Source organism: Globicephala melas, chromosome 6, assembly GCF_963455315.2.
Source record: "Globicephala melas chromosome 6, mGloMel1.2, whole genome shotgun sequence".
Taxonomy (NCBI): domain Eukaryota; kingdom Metazoa; phylum Chordata; class Mammalia; order Artiodactyla; family Delphinidae; genus Globicephala; species Globicephala melas.
This window is the reverse complement of record NC_083319.1, coordinates 38,023,952-38,042,131: the sequence shown is the minus strand read 5'-3', so window position 1 is coordinate 38,042,131 and position 18,180 is coordinate 38,023,952.

Here is an 18,180-nt window from a genome sequence, read left to right as displayed (position 1 = left end):
TTACAAGAGAAGCTCTAAGACAGGTGATTAATTCTTTTAAAAGCAGTAAACTGACAAATCTAGGGGAAAACAATCTGTATTGCCTAATGGCCCACTGAAAAAAATAGTAGTGATCTGTTATATGGGAGTAGAAATGGAAAACAATGAAACTTGTTTTAATTATGACAATATAATTTCTACAAGGTAATAAAGACCATCAGATAAAACAATTATTGAAGTGTAGTGCATGCATGTGTGTGGGCGCACACACACAATATCATTAATTTATATAAGTGATACAGCAATGAGAATTATACTTTTGTTTTTTGAGGGAGGTGACAGTTAAGGTTTGTGGGGTTTTTTCCTGTAATTTTACAGTTCAGGACATTTACAGTCTAGGTTCTGAGGTGAAGGTTTTAAATCATGGTCAATGCGACTATAAATGTTTCTAGGCCATGTAAGCCATAAAATAAGATATCAAATATTTTGGGGAAATCTGCAACCAAAGATCAAAATCTTCCAGGTCTGTGCACCTAATGAAAGAAGCTGAATGAGGAGGGCTTTTATTAATAAAAATCTGCCCCCAAATCACTCATTCATTCACACTTAATTTTTTAGCTCCTATTCTGGCTATAGAATTGAATTAACTCAAAAGGTTGGTGTCCTTTCTCTCTACGGGATTAGCAATTCCCCCCACCCCCTGTGCCTTTTTATCAGAGACATTTTGGAGTATAGAAAACTGAGGCCACACTTCTTCGACATTTGATCTTTTAACAATGCAGATTAGTTTCCACAGGACTGTCCTTTTGGGTACAATGCAGTGTTTTCAATTAATTTGGCATCTACAGAAATTTGGGGACTGTTTGTTATTTTTCCTACGACAAAATAGCAAAGCTTTAAATGGAAAGTTCTTCGCCTAAGACCCCACGTCACATTATGGAGCCTAACGTTGCCAGCCTTTGGTGTGCCATTAGTTTTTCTTCCCCAAATACATAGCTATATACAAAGTACAGCATCTATAAAATGTTTTAAATTATTTTTGTAATTTCACCAGGAAATCGTGACCCAGCTGATCCGTGAAAAAAAAAGGCTTATCGTGAAAGAAAACAAAAACAGAAACCACAACAAAAACAAAAACCGGGAATCGTGGTTTAGAAGAGGTGGTTTCAAAAAAGAAGAAAAAGAAAAACACACACACAAAACAATTAATACATTAGAGAATTCAGCCAGGGTTTTGTAGCATTACAGGGTTTCTCAGCTCTAAAGAAACATATTGAATGTTTAGAGCACAGCCCATTCTTCACTGCTTCAGTTGTTTCCTTTTGTTTACAAGTCTCTGCCATCCTTCTTTGTGAATTGAATGCTAAACTATCTCTGGAGAGATGTTATATTGCTTACAGAATGCTTCAGCAGATGGTGCTTCCTGTGCAGCAGAAGGCTGTGATTATACCTGAACTCTTGAAGAACTCTAACACTGAAAAACAAGATAAGTGAAAGTCTTGAAAAGTTTTATCTCCTCCCTTACTAGCCATCTGGACACTCAATCACCCACTGGCCCTCCTCTGTCACTGTACCAAAGAGAAGCAATTCACCCCACCCCATCCCATCTCCTCCAAACCCAGGAAACCCTCTTTTTTTAATGGCTTACACACCCTATCAGCAGAGTTTGTTTAAGAATTATTGAGAGTATTGCTGATTCAGATGCCTGGTCACTGTGCATTCAGATATTTGAACGACCCATTATAAACAAAGAAGAAAAGAGAATAGGTCTTCATCGGGAAGTGTCTATAAAAATAAATTGGAATACTGAGAAGGCCACCTGGTGCCAAAAGTTCCGGGCTATAGAGAAATTTATCTCCACACATTTCGAGAGAAACTGTCCTTTTCAAAAGACCCTTGTACGCATCCTTCACAGTAATGCCGTCATCTCTGAAGCTGAACAGCACTCCTTGGTGAGTCTCAAGGACCTGTCACTTTATCCTTGAACCTCTTTTCTATTTTTCTCTTCCTAAATGTCTTTCATGCATTTCCTGCCATGATCCATTTAGTTCACTGTCCAAAGCAAAGGGTAATTCCTAATTTGTCTTATCCTGCCTCTGTATACAAAGGAAAAATGTCACAATATAATAGAAGCAAGAGGAGAGAAACCACGTACACGCATAGTTACTTCATAAATATACATTGGAAGGTAGCAGAGCTCCCCTTTAGAACTCTGCTCTGACGCACAGTATCCAGAAGCTTCAAGCCCTTTCTCTGTATGATCCCCAGATCTGGCCTTCCACTATCCCAGTAATTAACCCATGAGCCAAAACTCCTCCCCTCGCCTAACACTAACTCTCAGGGCTCCGGCTTCTCATGTAACAATGTAGGAGAAAGACGCTGGCAGGTGGTAGCTGAAGTGAAGCCCAGCCTCCTGAGGAAATTCACAACGTGGAATTTCAGAGCTGGAGACTATTTGAACAATCATCTAATTCATATTGTTCATCTTAGAGGTGAAATTAAACCCAAAACTTTTATTGATTTGCCCAACACCATAGAAGGAGCCAAGACTGTCCTAAAACTTGAGTCTAGCTATGAAACATATTACCAGCCCTGGTTTTAAATATGCAAATCTCAGAAGCACTGGAATAAGTAACACATTAAAAACCTCAAGTGATCTCTGGGTTTGGTTGCATTACTACATCTAGCCACAATCAAATGCACAGGTAGTTGGAAAATCAACCAGCAGGCCCTTACTCAGTGACATCACTACCTGTTCTGCATCCATGGTCACTGTCAAGGTCAGGCACTGGGGATACAGTGATAGTCTATTTATTTATTTATTTTCACAGAGAATAACCATTTTTATTAATGTTGTTCATCTCAGTTCAGACTAGCTTTATTTCAAGGACTCAGTAGCCATGTTTGGCTAGTGGCTACTGTGTTAGCACAGGTCTACTGATTTTGAATAACATAGTGTCTAAAAGTTACAGTGTTTCTTTATGATACATTTCTTAGCTAATGAGAAAAAAGCCGAAATATGCAATGTCTGTGCTTTTTTTTTCTGCTTCTCCCAATATGTCCTGGCCTTATGCCACCTCATGATTTAATACCATACTGAGAGTATCTAGAAATTAAATCTTTTAATTAATCTTTTTAATAATAATCTTTATTATTTTGTGCTACAGAAATTCTGCATCCCTTTCATTATCGCAATAAAGTAAAAGGCTTTACATTTCTGCTACCACACATTTTAAATCTTCTATCCCTTAAAAATGTATAGGCCCAGGGTGTGCATGTTATCGAGCAGACTCTGTGCCATTAGAGCCTGAGCCAATAAAAAGGAAGTTTATTAATAACAAAAGGCAACATGGCAGATGGGAGAGTCTAGGTTCATCCAACTTGGAAACTGAAGACCGAAAGACATGTCTTACAGGGCACATTGGAAAAATGTCTCCAAACTATACCAGCTGACTTCCTTCTGTTCCCTGGTTCACCTGGGCTGTTGACTGAACAGGAAAACTCTATAGAGATGCACGTTGGTGAGAAAGAACTCAAGCTAAACCCTCGGCATCCATCCCAACTGCCGGATTCTGGAACAAGAAACTGTTAAATACTCACGGATTGGAGAGGAAGAAAGGGTGCTGAAGAATAGTGAGAAAGAGAAAGAACAGAAAGAAAGAAGGAGGAAGAGAAAGGAGGGAAAATAAAAAGAAGGGGTATAAAGAAGTTATGAATTATGAAGAAAATATAACTCTAATTTAATACAGAAAAAAGTTATCTTTCCAGTACTGCCACCAGGCAATTCAGGGGGCCTGCCCCAAGCCCTGGTACTTAGAGGCCCCTGATCTGCAGGCTCTCAGCTGTAACACCCCTCCAAGGGAAACAGCCTGTGAGCCCAAAAGGAGAGCCCACCTGAGGCCTGTCCTCCTTCCTCCTTTTAGATCATGCTGTGTGTTCTCCCTGCCGGTAAGACCCTCAGTTGCCTGCCGGTCATGTGAGGCCTTTTCTCCTGTCTGCACTTGTGAAGATGCACAGGGCTACTTCCGGGGCAGCAAAGAGCAGCTGCGTGGGTGGAGGAATGAAAGGGGGCTTGACAAATACAGGCGGGGGCGTCACTCAGCAAGCACGCAAAGCAGCACAGGGTTTGGGAGGGAATCGAAAGCAGAAAGGGGAGGAATCTTCATGTTCTGGGCCCACAGTGTTAGGGCCTGGTGGCCTTTTCCACATAAGGCAGTCAATTCAGTCATGTACTAATTCTACATTTCACATTGGGGGAAAATACGCTGGATTAGACCCTCTTGTAATATTCTTCTTCACGGAAGGGTCTTTCTTTCACTTACGGCATCTTACAATTACTGGTTGCCTACCTGGATCTGCTAGTTCTTTTTTTTTTTGATCTGCTAGTTCTAACTTCAATACACAACGTGAAGAGTGGGCACCAATGTCCTTACTTCTCGTTTCATTGTTAGTGTGTAGTTTATGCAGAAAGGGTGAACCAAGCCAGGGAGCGTTTCTAGTTTGAGAGCGTGAAATTATAATCAAAGAGCTACCTAAAGTCTGCATGAGTCCAATCACAGTAGTCAATATACTGCGCAGCTCCACTCAGAATGGAGCTGGAGGGGAAGAAAAGTCAGAAGTTTACGCAGCAAATCTGTAGGAACCACTTAAGAGATGAAAAAAGAGAAAGAGCTATCTGAATCAGACTGAGAAAGCTTAAAGACCATTTTTATTTGGTGAGTTACTTTGGCTTTGGGGATACAAAGGTAATCAGAAAAAGATGGAGCCTTGGTGATTTAAGCATATGGAGTTCTGAGACATACATTCATTTTAGGATTTTTTTTCCTCCCACATTTTTGGAAAATTTATCCTAGCAATTGCTTTCTTGATGGAGACATGAATTATGCTTCCTGAATAGTGATGAGTAAATTTAAAAGGGTTCAGGGCTGAATGCATGAATACTCAGACAGTCAGCTCCTTCTTCCTCACTCATAATTCCAGCCTTCCCAACCATTAAAATCAAATGGGTAAGTTTGTAAGAATAGGCTTGCATAAAATACAGTCAAGACTTCAGTCCATTTTGGCTTGGGCCAGGTATCTCAGAAAACAGCATTATAAAGAAAGAAACAAGACAAAAGAGAACCTCAAAAATATCTCAAGTTTAAGATCATTGGTTAAAGAAAATTTTTTTAAGTAGGGCTGTTAATCTCTAAGAAATAGTAGTTACTTTGATCTGCATGATATTTAGTTTGAAACAACTAAATATTATTCTGATTTATTTTCACTCAGTTACTTTTTCTTCTTCTTCAAGTTTCATATGTAATAGAGAAAATACTACATATGAAGTATTGTATTTAGTATACTTCATACACTGCAATATAGGGTATTGTACTACTATATACTAGAGGTACAAAGAAAGTGAGAGACACCAATCTTTTTAAACACAAACTTAAGATTTTTAAACCAGTTGACATTCAATCCAAATTATTCTTATCTACCAGTGACAATGAGTTTGCCACTTATTGGCAGGCTAATGAAAAAAATTGAATATCATTTCTTACCTATCTTTTAAATTTTCTGCTATTATATGTTTGTGCGTGTATACATTTATCTCTATAATCACTTTTGAGTTTGTTTCCCTCTTAGTGTAAACTTTCCAAGAGGGCAGAGACCCATCACCACAATCAGAGGGCATTATAAGTTCTACTTCTTACCTTTACACTAACATAGTTTCCATTAATCACTAAGTCCCCAGACAATCTAACCAGACTTGAATTTCATCTGTATTAAGTTCAGGTAACTAAAAGAGGATACACGGGTATTATTGTATGTGTGAAATGACTGACTCTAGTCAGAAAGAAAAGACAAGTTCTCGATTTAGAGAACAGGGACAGAATTAAGTAGGTATTACACACTTCGTGGAATTTATTTGGTTTCATTATGCAGTATCTACAGGTGGTCACACAGGGGGAAAGGAATAAAAGAGGAGTGTGAGTTAGGTGTTTAAATTTGTTCAAGTATTACAGTAATGAGTTCCACAATTTACCCAAAAAAAAAAAAAAAAAAGTACAGTAAAACACTGCTCTAATAGCATAGCAAGCCCCATTAGTCACTGTGGGGAAAGCAAAGTGCTTTAATTCCTTCCGAACTGTCAAGACAGTGAGAGATGAAGTGCTTAAAAGTGCCTTTGTTGGGCTTCCCTGGTGGCGCAGTGGTTGAGAGTCCGCCTGCCGATGCAGGGGACGTGGGTTCGTGCCCCGGTCCGGGAAGATCCCACATGCCGCGGAGCGGCTGGGCCCGTGAGCCATGGCCGCTGAGCCTGCGCGTCCGGAGCCTGTGCTCTGCAACAGGAGAGGCCACAGCAGTGAGAGGCCTGCATACCGCAAAAAAAAAAAAAAAAAAAAAAAGTGCCTTTGTCAAGGATGTTATCGTTAACCCATCTAGAAATAAAGGTGGTGCTGGGCTGGGGGGACATAAAAAAGAATCCTTTCTTTGCACGTCGTGTTATCCCTTCCCAGCTGGGACACTCTGTTAGTTTCCTGGGGCTGCTATAACAACTTACCACAAATTTGTGGGCTTAAAACAACATACATTTATTTATTTTCTCACAGTTCTGGAGGTCCTAAGTCATTTTCACAGGGCTAAAATCAAGGGGTCAGCAGAGCCGTGCCCCCTCCAGAGGCTTTAAGGGAGAATCTGTTTCTTGCTTCTTGGTTTCTGGGCACTGTTGGCATTCCCTGGTTGGGGCCACATGACTCCAGTCTCTGCCTCCATGGTCACATTGCTGCCTCTTCTATTCTGTGTGTGAGTATGTGTGTGTTAGAACACCCTTGGCCTCTCTCTTATTTGAACACACATGCGATTGCATGTAGGGCCCACCTAGATAATATAGGATACTCTCCCATCTCAAGATCCTTAATGAATCGCATCTACAGAGACTTTGTTCTTTTTTTGTTTGTTTTTGTGGGGTTTTGTTCAGTTGGTTGGTTTCTGGTCATGTAAAGGTCACATTTACAGGATCTAGAAATCTGGAAATTAGGACGTGGATATTTTTAGGGAGCCATTTTTTAGCCTGTACAGACACTGCTGGAATGAGTGGTAATATCTCGTGTCCTTGGTGGTTTCTATCAGCCATCATCAAAATATTACAGATGACAAAGAACAATCCCCTTACGTCTGCCCCACCGTAATTCTAATGAAAGGAAAACATGGGAGAGGGTACAAACACAGGTTCCTACACCCAGAGCCACCTCACTTGGCCCAAAGTGGCATCTACTTCCTTAAGCATGTCTCCAAAGGGCTTTCCAACAAGCACAGGTTTTCCTTATCTTGACAAAACATCTCTTCTGATGATGCCCCCTCATACTGCCATTTTATTTAAATCCTCATTTTCAGGGTCTACATTTTATCACCACCCACTCGCTCCTAATTCTCTAAATGTGTCTTCCATTGGTCTTCATCCCTCAGCTGAAGTAGTTCCTTCTACGTCCTCAAAGTCAAGCGACAGTGCCAGTCCCTTTCTTCCTTACCCAATCCTCATCCCTCCCGTCTCTAACGCCTCTCTTCCGTGCTCTCACGCCTCTCCCCTCTGGCCTTCCTCTTGAGCGCAAGTCTGGATCTCACACGGCTCTCGGTATACTCTTGCCTCTCTCAGAACTCTTAACCTTTTGTGCCTCTTGAATTGACATCACCAACTGCCGCCCCTCAAGTTCTCATCCAGTGACCCACAAGTACCTCCTAGAAAGCCTGATAAAATGCAGATTTCTGGGTCTCGTCAAAGTTTCTAGCTCAGTAGATCTGGAGAGGAACCCAGAAGTCCCGTTTTACAAGCACTCAAGCAATTCTGATGCCTGTGGTCTGTAAGCCAGGGATCAAGAAACACTGTTCTGGAACCATATTACCATTGCCTCATGAAGCCACTGAGGTGTTTCTCCACCACCAAACACTAAACTTACATAAAAAGCAAACACGTCCTTGCCAGACTGACTTTCCTGTTTCCCTTAGTGGCATTACCATATTTCCAGGCATCCAAGAGGACACCTTTGACTCTCTCCCTCTTTCCCTTGCCCCACTGTACCCAGACTCCAATCCACATCTAGGATATTCCATTGAACACTCTCTAGAACACCTTTCACAGACTACAGAATCATAGGATTCTGGAGAGGGAAGGCCCTAAGAGGTATTCTAGCCATCCCAGTCCTTCCAACTCTCAGGACCTTGAAGCCCAGAGAGGTTCTATTAGAAGATAAGCACCTGAAGCTACCTCTAGGGGCAGGGGTTCATAAAACAGATATTACTGTTCAGTTTTTCTGAACAAGCATGGTCTCTGGAGTCAGACTGGATTTAAATCTCCAGTTCTGCCACCTACCAGCTGCACGACACATGACATAGAAAAGTAACCAACTTCTCTGTGCCACCATTGAAAAATGGGGATAATAATATTTCCTACTTCAATGGTTTGCTGTAAGGATTAATGGGTCAACATATAGAAAATGCATAGAACAGTATATATAGGTAATGCTAATTAAGTGTTAGCTACAATTATTATAATCATAACGCCACTAGGAATATCCCCTAAATTAAGCTTTTGACTTCTGTTTCCAATACCTGTCTGCTAACTCTACAGTTCTGCATCACACATGTACTGATTAGTCTAAAAGACATGATTTGACTCAGAAAAAGGTTGCAGATGCCCAGGCGTCACAATTTTTACAGAAATGAAGAACATGCAAGCCACAGGTGTCAAAAAAACTAAGGTGTAGACCCGCCATTTGCCTGAAAATAGAAGGTTATCTATGACACATACTATATAGCCGGCATGCAGCTATTATTATAAAATATTTATTGGCACTACAAAATGCTGCAGGCACTGCACAAACTATAAAATAACAAGTCTCTCCAGGCCCTAACTGATTATGGGCCATATATTTTTAAGGGAAGATGCTACTGAGTTACAATACTTAAGGGAGAATGAAAGATTCCAGGCTTTTAGGCAAAGGAAAAATCGTATAGTCTTAAGCGACAGTGATGATTTATGGTATGTTTAGGAGTATGTCTGTGTTTCTTCTTCAGCAGCACCACATCTGAATTGTCCACAGCCTTTATACACAGCAAATGGGGTGCAGCTCCGTACACTGACCCAAGCACATCTTCCAACTATAGGAATACTGCATAGACTAAGGCTGTCTCCTATTTGAGGTCAGGCACTGGGGTATGACATGACATTGTATGTTACAAATATCAGATCACAGCCACAGGACCATAAAATTTTTAATTATGTTAGCATGGGATGTATTTGAGGGAAAGAAAACTGTAACTAAAATGAAATGAAATAAAATATTTAAAAATGAGCTTTCATTTGGGTAATTTTAAAGTCAAAATATTTTTACTCTTTGTATCATTACTACTCTGTTCTTCAACTGTGCTTTTCATTACTATCCTTTTTCTTTCCTCTAAAAGGGGAAAATGCCTTTAAGATGAAATTTTGTATAAATAATACAATAAGACTCAGAACAAGCCATTCAAGCCTTAATTATTTAAAAAATAAAATCTCATGTCTTTTTCTACTAGGCTCCTGAACATGTGTACAAACAGAGCTCTTTTTAGCTATCCTAAAGAGACAATAATCCCCAAAGTCAGAGAAAATGCTTAATTGACAACCTAGTCATTCAAAAATGTGTATATGCATGTGTTCCATAGTCTTAAAAATAGCCAGTGTTGGGGCTTCCCTGGTGGCGTAGTGGTTGAGAGTCCGCCTGCCGATGCAGGGGACACAGGTTCGTGCCCTAGTCCGGGAAGATCCCACATGCCGCGGAGCAGCTGGGCCCGTGAGCCATGGCCGCTGAGCCTGCGCATCCAGAGCCTGTGCTCCGCAACGGGAGAGGCCACAACAGTGAGAGGCCCGTGTACGGCAAAAAAAAAAAAAAAAAAAAAATAGCCAGTGTTAAGAGGAAATAAATGGGGAGAGGAATGCTGAATGTAAAACAGTGTCACCAGATTAAAATATTCTCACCTTTCTTCTCTTTTCCTTTTCTATTTTATCTTTCATTCAGTAGAAGTTCACACAGTGACACCTAGTGCAACTGGTGAGGCTATGACAGCCTAGAAGAGTGAGTAAGATAATCTGGCTGGCAAACTCCAGGTTTAATTTCAGCTAAAATAATTTCAGCTAATTCAGTAAAGCTGAAAGGCTTGCCTTTCGTCTCAGACCCCAATGTGCATGCATATCCTAATTATCATTTGAATCTACTTAAAAATGTATCACGCTTATGGACTGTAATTCCAGCTCAGTTCGTTTCCTAACAGTTAGAAATGCTGGATCATTAATATCCATCATGAAGTAGAACTGCAATTAAGGGATTCAGCAAAAAAAAAAAAGCCCCCCTCTTTCTAAGCGGCTTGCCAAGATGAGCTCGGCAGTTTTTGAGCTACTCTTCCTACGCATTCCGCTGGTGTTTTACCTTAACAATCTCCTACCCTTGCTTCCTCGGAGTCTAAGAAACCCACCAGAGACCTGCAGAAACTGTGTGCCACTTTCTGCAAAGCAGCCTTCTTAAGATGTTCTAGTCAACTGATCTCCAACTCAGATGACTTTCTATAACAAAACAATCCAGAAATTCCTTCAGCAAGGTTTAACACTCTTCAAAAGTCAAGATCATGCTGCCCAACCCTGGCATTCCCCAAACGGCTACCACGATAGCCCACAGCCTTACATACAGTAAGTGCTCAATGACTTCTTGCTGAATGGATTTTCTTTTGTTCTCTTTCTACTAATAGCTGCCTCTTTAACTTTAAATCTCTCCCATTCCTATACTTCAGTGTCACCTGTGTGCGTTATTTTCTACCAATACTGTTTGGAGACTGGATGAGAACTAAGAGAGAATCCAATGGTGAGAAATATATTCCACACACAGTAGCTTTAACTTCTGCAGTTGGGCAGGGGTGTTTGTCAAAGCTGCATTACCTACTCTGACAGAAGGTATATGGGTGCAAGATGAGGTAGTTTTCCAAATACCTGCTTAGAGCACAGAGAGTTGGATTGCCTGAGGAATATTTATCAAAAACATTTCTCAAATAAATAAATAAAATAAAATAAAAAACATTTCGCTCTTACTAACATTAAGTTTGAGTCTGTAAGCTAAGTTGCCCCAAGACATATCAATAAACTCAAAATGTCATGCCTTCCGACAAAGTAATTCAACATCTAAGAATGTATTCTAAGTAAAGATGTACATTAAAAAAAGTCTGCTCATTACTGCATGATTCATAATAGCAAAATTAAAAGGGTACAACTTAAATGTCCAATATTAGGGGAATGATCCATTTAATTAGTGTAGCTGACTATCTACCCTAGCATCTTGCTCAAAGTCCCCTGCCCGCTCTTCCCACTGAGTTCACCAGCTGTTGCTACATAATTTTCAGCAGGCTGGCAGCTTCCTATCTTGGGTGCCTCTGTCTCTCTTCCTTTTTGTCTGAGGGCTCTCTCTGGCACCACAGACGGGCCAGCGAGTCAACACTCCCAGGGGTCACTTCAAGGAATGCGGGATGAGAGACCACAGACGTTCCACATGGTGTCTCAGTGGGTCTCCAGACCCCCGATGACCCTGTGGTAAATCTCTCATCAATATACTCCCTTCCCTGCCTCACCTTCCCCATTTATCAATTGTGGTTTCTGAGATCGGCTCCAAATAAACTCCCTGCACCCAAGTCCTTGTCTCAGGTCTGGAGAGCCCAAAGTAAGTCAATTAGGCGATATGCATAAATGAATAGGCAGTAATAAAAACTAATGTCCACGTGCCAGGTTCATGCTGGTTCCAGTGCTCGAGTTGGTGACTGTGCTCACAGCTGAAAACCAAGGTACAATGAACCCTGATCTTCTAAAGGGACCACAGAGCAGCTACATGAAGTCAGAGGCCAGACATTGCCTCATTTGGTTTATTCAGAGGCAGCAGAACCAGCCCTTCTCCTCCCCACCTTTCCTTTCCCAATGTCTCTATGAAGACAGCTGGTGACGTTGGGACCATCCTGAGCCTTTGGGGAGGTACTGAGTTCATGTTGAGATGCTATCTCCTCCCCTCCTGTGGGATGCTTCTTCCTTCCCAAAGCCAAGAGAGGAAGCTCCAAAGGAAAACTTGTAAGGGTTGCAGGATATACTGAAGAAGGAGGGATGAGAATCTTCCTTCCCTGCAGGAAGCTTGCTGAGATGCAGCAGCCTGCTGCCCAATCCGATGCTAGAGAGAATGTGTGGGAGGGGGTGACATGTTCCCGCTGAAGCTCCAGACACAGCGGGCACGGGAAGCGGTGCCGAGTCTGATGGGGAGACTTCTGAGGGGAGAGGTGCCTATTGGAGTAGCCAGTGCAGTTTAAGACTCGAAGGGCCCCAAAGTGCAACTTTTCAAGGAAGCCAGCAGAGCAGGTCCACCACACACAGTTCTCTCTGGCCCTGGAGAATGCAAAAGTCACCCTCGGCAATTCCCATGGCTCCTCGTGAAGGGTCAAGATTTGGGGAGGGACTGGGCTCTTGGGGAAAAAGAGGCTTATCCAAGAGAAGGCATCCAAGGCCTGAATGGCTTCCTGGCCCATGAAGAAGCTAAACACAGCTGTCCCTCAGTGATGGAGGAGGTCAGAATGAAGCTGAATACCACCCCAAGGAAACCATGCATGGCTCCCAACTCAGGAAAAACACATCCATCAATATCAGATGGAACCAGGAGGCAGTGGACACCATCTCCTCACCAGGTTCCTGAGGGCAGTTACTCCCTGCCCCCCATACCTGAGGTGACAGACTGAGATCGGGGAGGGGACAAGGATCAGAGCCCGATCATCCTCCACACACACCCCCGCCAGCTCCCCAGCACCAGGGTCAAAGAGCTAGCCTGTTCTGAAGATGAAATGAGCCAAGCTCTGAAACTTGGAGTGTTGAAACGAACAGGACTCATTCAGCCTTAAGGAATCAAACACAGGACTGTTACAGTAAGAGGAAGCAGTGGGAGAGCTGGAGAATCTGAGCAGGGTGCGATTAAGAATCAACAGCCCGGGCTTCCCTGGTGGCGCAGCGGTTGAGAGTCCGCCTGCCGATGCAGGAGGACACGAGTTCGTGCCCCGGTCCGGGAAGATCCCACATGCCGCGGAGCGGCTGGGCCCGTGAGCCATGACTGCTGAGCCTGCGCGTCCGGAGCCTGTGCTCCGCAACGGGAGAGGCCACAACAGTTAGAGGCCCGCATACCACAAAAAAAAAAAAAAAGAGAACCAACAACCCAGGAGGAAAGGAGTGTGGGTTGAAAACAGTGACTGAGAAGTAAAACCGTGTCACATGTACATCCAGAACGCTGAGTCTTCAATAAACCGGTTACATTTATGAAAAATTCTCAATGAATCGCAAAATACTTGTATATAGCAAAATATAAAATATTAAGTGAAAAAGGATACAATATGACGTGAGAGATGACGGAAAGGAAGGAAGGGAGAGAGGGAGGGAGGAAGAAAGGAAGGAGATAGATGGATTGGTAATTGTGAGGAAATATACTCACAACTTTAACCAAAGTTATCTCTGAGAGGTAGAATTGCAGGTGATTTTATTTTCTTTATAATACTCTATTGTCTATAAATTTCTTAAGGCAAGAACTTCTGAAATTATAACTTGTGAAATTTAAAAAACAAAAATATTTTTTTCCAGAAGGATACAAAAACAAAGAAAATAAATGCCAATATATTGTCTTCTTTTAAAAATAGAAACTTCAGCCTCTGCTCCTCACCCTACTTGCAGACTGGTACCTGCCCAGGACTAATGACGGACCACAAGCAGCCAACACCCCTGAACAATGCTCTTGTCCTCTGCTCACCTTTCTAAGTAGTAAAACAAAATTCTCACAGGGACCACGATTCTATTACCCAATATGCATTCAATAAAAGGTTAAAAACAATAAATGAGTGGGAAAAGAGCATTAAAGGAAAATTCCTTAACCTTACACTACATTCTATTAATCATGTTTTGTTATTCTGCACAGTCTTGAGAGGGAGGGAGGGATCAGATAACAGGCCATCTGGGGAAGACCTCCATTGGATAATATGTTTCAAACCATTACGTTCCAAAGCCAATTTTCCTTTGTGTTTTAGAGAAAAACTGGGGACCTTGAATTCTTCAGTCCTAGACAAGACACTGAGGCAGAACAGCACACCGGCTATGGACACTGCTCTGGAGCCAGGTCAGCCTGGGTTCTGATTCATGCTCTGCCACTTCTTGGCTGTGTGACTTTAGGCAAATTACTTAACCTCTCTGTGCCTCAGTTGCCTTGTTTATAAGGTGGGGCTAATAATGGTATCCTCTCAGGTTTGTCCTGAGGTTTAAATAAGTCAAAACAGGTAAAGTTCTTGGAAGACTGCCTGATGCTCAGTCACTGCTCCAGTGAGCCTCATGAGTGTAACTGAACCAGAGACGCCTACCAATAAATGACAGTTTTCATTCATTTAGGAGTGTATCAACCAAACAACGAACTTTCCAGGTTCTTCTCTTTTACCCATCTTTAGGAAGTTCCACGACTTCAGCAACTTTACCCAGAGAAGAAAGGTCACAAGTCACGGTCGCAGGTCTACTGTCACGTAAATGGTCACTGTCATTGTCATACAAGTGGTGAAGTCACCATTTAACTGTGCCTCGGTTTCCTCATCTCAAAAGAGTAAAATGACTATCACCATTTGCCCCACCAATTTCACAAGGCTGTCAAGAGCAGCAAATGAGGCAATGTATGTGAAAATACTTTGAAAAAGTAAAAAGCACTAAACAAGTAATGTTAAATAGACCAATAATTAAAATATGAAGATAAGACTCGAGTTGGTCCTTCCTAGTTCTCGGGAAGAACACTTACAAAGGTTAAAATCTAAATAACATCTGGATTTCATCACTCCATGCTCTTCTAGGTTATTATTGCTATTTATTGATTTTTATTCTTTTACTGAGTATAGTTGATTTACAATATTATAGTAGTTTCAGGTGTGCAGCATAGTGATTCAGTATTTTTATATATTATGGGATTATATATGTATGAAATAAATAAGCAACAAGGATGTATTGTACAGCCACTATTTTGTAATAACTTTAAATGGAGTATAACATTTTACTTTTTATATGTGACTACTAGAAAATTTTTAATTACATATATGGCTCACATTATGTTTCTGTTGGGAAGTGCAGCCTTAGACAATAATGGATGGATCCCTTTGTAAGAAAGACTTGGAAACACAATCTCAGTAAATGAAGTACCTTGGAGGCATGTGAGATGGGAAACAGTGGGATGCTGGCACTTAACATTTTTGTACCATATCTTCCCTTTATTACAAGTTGCCTGAACATTAAAGCATACTAGTAAGGTAAATAAAAATTCTAGTAGGCCAAAAAGAAACATTAAATTATATGACCTTTGTTTAGACAAAGAGTTTCTGTGGAAGAATCACAACCAAAATCATGAGAGTGCCCTTGACTGGCTCTGTATGAGTGCCTGCCGTGAGCCTAAGTCAGACCACAGAGCTCCCAGGTGAGTCCAATGTCTGCCTCGACTGCTGCAAAGCATACTTGAACAGACGTGGGAGAACATTTGAGCCAGACGTTCGGGGGCTACACAAATCACAGGCCCCTGTGATGCCTTTTAAAGACAGAGATGTCAACTTCATAGAACGGAAAGAGGAGATGCATGACACATGTTGAGTTCTAAAAGAAAGTTTTGGAAGGACAAGACAGAGCAGCAGGAAAGGCCCTTTCCTACCTGTTCCGTTCAGTTCAGTTGGTGCATACATATACCAACATTTCTGGAGGTTCTGGGCCACGGGTGAACAAAACATAAAAATATTGATAGTTGGGCTTTAGCCAACAAAGACCCTGGGGCAAAATAGCCAGCTGCATCTGCATTTCGGGGACAGTTTATGTTTGGTGCCAGCCACCTGAGTTCAAGGCGTGGCCAATAACTAGGCTGTAGAGGGCTTGGCTGCTTGCAATGGATGCATTTGAGGCCAAGTGTGTGATGCATCAAAGAGAAAAAGATAAAATGTTTCATTACAATATGAATCAACTTAAAGTATATTTAGCGGCTTCCCTGGTGGCGCAGTGGTTGAGAGTCCGCCTGCCGATGCAGGGGACGCGGGTTCGTGCCCTGGTCCGGGAAGATCCCACATGCCGCGGAGCGGCTGCGCCCGTGAGCCATGGCCGCTGAGCCTGCGCGTCCGGATCCTGTGCTCCGCAACAGGAGAGGCCACAACAGTGAGAGGCCCACGTACCGCAAAAAAAAAAAAAAAAAGTATATTTAATGTTCCACTGGCTTCCATAAGGGCAGGAGGACCTGCATTAGTAATGAATATTGATTTTCAAATATTGGGAAATGGAAGGGAAGAATTCAACAATTAAATGAGAAGGAAATAATAGTCCCACATAGACCTATTCTGAGCAGGAAAAAAAATAGTGCACAGAGCAATTACAAATATAAATTCAGAAAAATGTGTTTTCAATGTTCAGTCTCAATAGACAATTCTTAAAATTTTTTTCAAGGCTATATCCTTCTTGCTTATAAGGAAACAGACAATAAAATTTGAAACAAATTTATACCTATAAGTATTTGGGATTCAAACAAAAATTGACTTAAGAGATATAGCTCATCCTCAAAACACTGAAAATAAAAGTTTTATGAATATCTTTTAAAGAAATTCCAAGTGAAGTATCTTTAGTGCTCTTGTATCGTAAATTCTTAGATTTACATGAAAAGCAGATAAAAATAAACTGCAAATACTAGAGTACACAGCATGTCAATGTTGTAGAACTTGTAAGGAGACCACTAATAAGGAGAAAGGCTATGGAAAATTCATTTGAATTCAGTTTTTTCTGATAAGCTATTCAGCAGCTGAGCCAGCCAGTTTGTCAGTTTGCCACAATTTTTTTCAGTTTGTCTGTTCAGGACGTTGGCAGGAATGGTAAAGAGATTTCATCATAAAGGCTACCCAAACTCTGTGTTGAGAAGGACTCTGAGGTCATGTCTGTGCTCAGGCTTAGCGGGAAGGAATGCTGCCATTGATTAGTGATGTCTGACTAGCAGAGACAGTGGCTACGCTTGTGCCATGTCTTTGCTTTCCCTACAGTGGAAAGTGCAGCTGTGGAAACACCTTTCCTACTTATCATTCTCTTCTGTGCCAGTTCATTTAGAAGAGATCATTTCACAAGCTACTGATTACAGAATCAGAGTGCTGTACCCAAAAAGCAGGGTGTAGGAGATATTCATTCCTGAGCTCCCCTCTCTCTACTCCTCTGACCCTCTCTTCTTTACAAAAGGTACTTGTATTGATACTTGCTCATTATTGCTCTTTTAAGGGCATGTCAACCTCTTCCACCTCCAAAACAAAAAGTTCTTCTCCAACACATGAAAATTTCTTTGCTGTGTATAAACTATAGGATGACAGAAATTCTGCAAAGGCAAAAACCTTCTGTACCAAAAAAAAAAAATCCCATTTACCACCAAAAAGAAAACTATAATGTTCTCTTCTCAAATTATTCAGACCTAATTTTTTGACTTAATTAATGCCAACCCTGCCCTTTTGCTCATTACCATCTGCCAGGAGTCATTTCCCAGGCAGAAAGGTCACAGTGCTGAGCATGACACACACACCAGGGAACAGGCAGGATCCAGGTTCCCTCCGCCGTGTCATTCACCTCTCCTGCACCAACACCAGCCAGCATCAACTATTACTGTCAATGTCAGACAGTCACGTATCATCAATTAGGGGTTGCAAAAGCTCAACAACTCCTGAGCTTGCCTGAAAAAGAAAAGCATACAGGTGCTCGTACCCATTTGGCAAAACCTAAATAAAATCCGTATGAAGGAAAGAACATCTTTTCCGATCAGAATGATATCTGTTAACGCAGAGAGCAGAGTCATAGGTTGAACCACATGGAACTGCCATTTTTCTAAGCCAATAACAGTCAATTACTAGCAATTCCAGATGATTCAAACTAACAAAGTACAGACGTTTGTCTGCACCAGTATTGGCACATACTTAACTAGGACTTGAACTGTTAGTATGTCACCTGAGACATGTAACACGATAACCAAATATCTTATTTCAGAAACATTTCAGACTGTGGCAGTTACCTAATGAAAGGAAATGTACTTCTATGAATTGAATACCTATGTCAAGTTCTGTCCAGTGATACCCCTGTTCTAGTGGAAGAGACAGATGTGTGAGGAG